Genomic DNA, 5,431 nt, shown 5'->3' on the forward strand with positions numbered 1-5,431 from the left:
TAATTCAATATGACTTGTGTTCTTATAAGAAAAGGAGATTAAGACACAGACATGTGTGAATAGAGGAAAGATCATGTGAGGGCACAGTGGGAAAGTGACCATCTGGTAGCCACAGAGAGAGGGCTCCGAGAAACCAAACCTACCAACACCTGGATCTCATACTTGTAGCCTCCACAACTGTGAGCGAATAAAGTTCTATTGTTTAATCCACCGAGTCTGTGGTATTTTGTTATGACAGACCTAGCAAGCACATTTCTCAAATGTGCTTGTCATTCTTGCACAGGAGCACTGCCAATTTTCTCTGCATTGTTCCATTTGACCATATGTGCTGTGAAAGTGAACAAATATTACATGTTTTTTGTTCGAAGCTGTGTCCCTCCATGCCTTCACCTGTCTGTGCTTTATGTCCATATCATAAGACAACCCTGAAAACAGAAGACAAAAAAAGTTATGGTCAAACTGATGGAAGTCCTCTACTGACCTACTTCCCCCAGCCCTTCAAGCAAACCATGCAGCTTGTTTTTCTTCTAATCATACTAAAAAAGAATTCCTGGAAGTTGGAGACATTGGATAAGAGGGCAGAGAAAAGTTAGTCATTAAAACAGTGAATGGCTTGGGCCACTGCAAAGTCTTTCCAAGACCACTTTATGAGTCATGAGGCTATTTTCACTGACAGTTTGCTCTTGATAGTGCTGCTGCTCTCATAATTGGTTCCTTTGGCTTTTTCTCTACTAGACAGAATTTGTATTTAGATTCCTCCATGCCTCATCCTCAATCCCAGTCTTTTTACTCAGTACACATGAAAGACCTATTTTTTTTATTTTATTTTTTTTCTTTTATTTTTCATATGTGCATACAAGGCTTGGTTCATTTCTCCCCCCTGCCCCTACCACCTCCCTTACCACCCACTCCGCCCCCTTCCTCTCCCCCCACCCCAATACACAGCAGAAACTATTTTGCCCTTGTTTCTAATTTTGTTGTAGAGAAAGTATAAGCAATAACAGGAAGGGACAAGGGTTTTTGCTGGTTGAGATAAGGATAGCTATACAGGGCATTGACTCACATTGATTTCCTGTGTGTGGATGTTACCTTCTAGGTTAATTCTTTTTGATCTAACCTTTTCTGTAGTACCTGTTCCCCTTTTCCTATTGGCCTCAGTTGCTTTTAAGGTATCTGCTTTAGTTTCTCTGCGTTAAGGGCAACAAATGCTAGCTAGTTTTTAGGTGTCTTACCTATCCTCACCCCTTCCTGTGTGCTCTCGCTTTTATCATGTGCTCATAGTCCAATCCCCTTGTGTTTGCCCTTGATCTAATGTCCACATATGAGGGAGAACATACGATTTTTGGTCTTTTGGGCCAGGCTAACCACACTCAGAATCATGTTCTCCAATTCCATCCATTTACCGGCGAATGATAACATTTCGTTCTTCTTCATGGCTGCATAAAATTCCATTGTGTATAGATACCACATTTTCTTAATCCATTCATCAGTGGTGGGGCATCTTGACTGTTTCCATAGCTTGGCTATTGTGAATAGTGCCGCCATAAACATGGGTGTACAGGTGCCTCTGGAGTAACCTGTGTCACAGTCTTTTGGGTATATCCCCAAGAGTGGTATTGCTGGATCAAATGGTAGATCAATGTTTAGCTTTTTAAGTAGCCTCCAAATTTTTTTCCAGAGTGGTTGTACTATCCTACATTCCTACCAACAGTGTAAGAGGGTTCCTTTTTCCCCGCATCCTCGCCAACACCTGTTGTTGGTGGTGTTGCTGATGATGGCTATTCTAACAGGGGTGAGGTGGAATCTTAGCGTGGTTTTAATTTGCATTTCCTTTATTGCTAGAGATGGTGAGCATTTTTTCATGTGTTTTTTGGCCATTTGAATTTCTTCTTTTGACAAAGTTCTGTTTAGGTCACTTGCCCATTTCTTTATTGGTTCATTAGTTTTAGGAGAATTTAGTTTTTTAAGTTCCCTATATATTCTGGCTATCAGTCCTTTGTCTGATGTATAGTTGGCAAATATTTTCTCCCACTCTGTGGGTGTTCTCTTCAGTTTAGAGACCATTTCTTTTGATGAACAGAAGCTTTTTAACTTTATGAGGTCCCATTTATCTATGCTATCTCTTAATTGCTGTGCTGCTGGGGTTTCATTGAGAAAGTTCTTACCTATACCTACTAACTCCAGAGTATTTCCTACCCTTTCCTGTATCAACTTAAGAGTTTGGGGTCTGATATTAAGATCCTTGATCCATTTTGAGTTAATCTTGGTATAGGGTGATATACATGGATCTAGTTTCAGTTTTTTGCAGACTGCTAACCAGTTTTCCCAGCAGTTTTTGTTGAAGAGGCTGCTATTTCTCCATCGTATATTTTTAGCTCCTTTGTCAAAGATAAGTTGCTCATAGTTGTGTGGCTTCATATCTGGATCCTCTATTCTGTTCCACTGGTCTTCATGTCTGTTTTTGTGCCAGTACCATGCTGTTTTTATTGTTGTTGCTTTGTAATATAGTTTGAAGTCAGGTATTGTGATACCTCCTGCATTGTTCTTTTGACTGAGTATTGCCTTGGCTATTCGTGGCCTCTTGTTTCCATATAAATTTAACAGTAGATTTTTCAATCTCTTTAATGAATGTCATTGGAATTTTGATGGGAATTGCATGAAACATGTAGATTACTTTTGGGAGTATCGACATTTTTACTATGTTGATTCTACCAATCCATGAGCATGGGAGATCTCTCCACTTTCTATAGTCTTCCTCAATCTCTTTCTTCAGAAGTGTATAGTTTTCCTTGTAGAGGTCTTTCACATCTTTTGTTAGGTTTACACCTAGGTATTTGATTTTTTTTGAGGCTATTGTAAATGGAATTGTTTTCATACATTCTTTTTCAGTTTGCTCATTGTTAGTGTATAGAAATGCTAATGATTTTTCTATGTTGATTTTATATCCTGCTACCTTGCTATAGCTATTGATGATGTCTAGAAGCTTCTGAGTAGAGTTTTTTGGGTCTTTAAGGTATAGGATCATGTCGTCTGCAAATAGGGATATTTTGACAGTTTCTTTACCTATTTGTATTCCTTTTATTCCTTCTTCTTGCCTAATTGCTCTGGCTAGGAATTCCAGTACTATGTTGAATAGGAGTGGAGAAAGTGGGCATCCTTGTCTGGTTCCTAATTTTAAAGGGAATGGTTTCAGTTTTTCTCCATTAAGTATAATGCTGGCTGTAGGTTTGTCATATATAGCTTTTATAATGTTGAGGAACTTTCCTTCTATTCCTAGTTTTCTTAGAGCTTTTATCATGAAATGATGTTGGATCTTATCAAAGGCTTTTTCTGCATCTATTGAGATGATCAAGTGGTTTTTGTCTTTGCTTCTGTTAATGTGGTTTATTACGTTTATTGATTTTTGTATGTTGAACCACCCCTGCATCCCTGGGATGAAGCCTACCTGGTCGTGGTGAATAATCTTTTTGATGTGTTGCTGAATTCGGTTTGCCATTATTTTGTTGAGGATTTTTGCATCAATGTTCATTAAGGAGATTGGCCTATAGTTCTCCTTTTTGGAGGTGTCTTTGCCTGGTTTTGGGATAAGTGTAATACTGGCTTCATAAAATGTGTTTGGCAGTTTTCCTTCCCTTTCTATTTCGTGGAACAGTTTAAGGAGGGTTGGTATCAGTTCTTCTTTAAAGGTCTGATAGAATTCAGCAGAGAATCCATCAGGTCCTGGACTTTTCTTTTTGGGGAGACTCTTGATTGCTGCTTCAATTTCATTTTGTGTTATAGGTCTATTTTGGTGATTAATTTCCTCTTGGTTCAGTTTTGGATGATCATATGTATCCAGAAATCTGTCCATTTCTTTTAGATTTTCAAATTTATTTGAATATAGGTTCTCAAAGTAGTCTCTGATGATTTCCTGGACTTCCATGGTGTTTGTTGTTGTCTCCCCTTTTGCATTCCTAATTCTACTAATTTGGGTTTTTTCTCTCCTCATTTTAGTCAGGTTTGCCAGGGGTCTGTTGATCTTGTTTATTTTTTCAAAGAACCAACTTTTTGTTTCATTAATTCTTTGTATGTTTTTTTTGGTTTCTATTTCGTTGATTTCAGCTCTTATTTTTATTATTTCTCTCCTTCTATTTGTTTTGGGATTTGCTTGTTCTTGTTTTTCTAGGAGTTTGAGATGTATCATTAGGTCATTGATTTGGGATCTTTCAATCTTTTTAATATATGCACTCATGGCTATAAACTTTCCTCTCAAGACTGCCTTAGCTGTGTCCCATAGGTTCCGGTAGGTTGTGTTTTCATTTTCATTGACTTCCATGAACTTTTTAATTTCCTCTTTTATTTCATCGATGATCCATTCTTCATTAAGTAATGAGTTATTTAGTTTCCAGCTGTTTGCATGTTTTTTGTCTTTACTTTTGTTGTTGAGTTCTACTTTTACTGCATTGTGGTCAGATAGTATGCACGGTATTTCTATTTTCTTATATTTGCTGAGGCTTGCTTTGTGCCCTAGGATATGATCTACTTTGGAGAATGTTCCATGGGCTGCTGAGAAGAATGTATATTGTGTAGAGGTTGGATGAAATGTTCTGTAGACATCTACTAGGTCCATTTGATCTATTGCATATTTTAGATCTTGGATTTCTTTATTGATTTTTTGTTTGGATAGCCTATCTATTGATGATAATGGGGTGTTAAAGTCTCCCACAACCACTGTGTTGGCGTTTATATATGCTTTTAGGTCTATGAAAGACCTATTAACTATCAGTTAGAAAAATAGAAAATCAAAGGTATCTTGGGGGCGTTAGCCTCTGGTTTCTGATGTTTTTGTGGGCTCCATAACTTTTTGGGTGCTGGAGATGTAACCCAGGGCCTGTTAATGGAGCACCCTGCCATAGGTCTAGCTCTGGTCTGAATGCTTACTACATTAAGAGGAAATGAGCCAAGCGTGGTGGGGCACAACTATAATCCTAGCACTAGGGAGACTGAGGCAGGAGGATTTGACTTCAAAGCCAAAGAAAGAAAAGGAGAGAGGGAGGGAGGGAAGGAGGAAAAGAAAGGAAAAAGATGGGGAAGGGGAACAAAAGGAGAAGGGAAGGGTAAACAGCATAAATCAACATAACATATTCAAATGGAAACGTGAATTTTTTTACAGTTTTGGTCAAAACTAGGGAGAGAGCCAGTCTCAGTCTGTCTCTGTCTTCCTTATAGCAGTGTTACAAATTTATAGAAGGGAAAAAACAAATCCAGGAGATATGCATCTGCAGAATTATCTGTGGGCCCCAGTACTGGAGCCAGGAGGTTAGCTTTTCTCCTTATCCCAGAGGTCAGGCCCATGATGTTCCTACTCCTAAAGGGAGCTGGAGCTGAAAAGGACCATTTTTAGAAACAAATCCTAAGTTCTATGGCTTCTGTTTATAGGCCTTGCACATGC

General features: G+C 38.5%; 1 non-coding gene across 1 annotated transcript; it reads right to left on the reverse strand.

The window, feature by feature from the left end:
• Nucleotides 1-238: 238 nt before the first annotated feature.
• On the reverse strand, nucleotides 239-342 carry LOC141420095 (U6 spliceosomal RNA). The gene has a single exon (XR_012444790.1). It is a non-coding gene; the product is annotated as a U6 spliceosomal RNA (small nuclear RNA).
• Between the last annotated feature and the right edge of the window lie 5,089 nt (nucleotides 343-5,431).

The sequence above is a fragment of the Castor canadensis genome, chromosome X (assembly GCF_047511655.1).
Source record: "Castor canadensis chromosome X, mCasCan1.hap1v2, whole genome shotgun sequence".
Classification (NCBI taxonomy): Eukaryota; Metazoa; Chordata; class Mammalia; order Rodentia; family Castoridae; genus Castor; species Castor canadensis.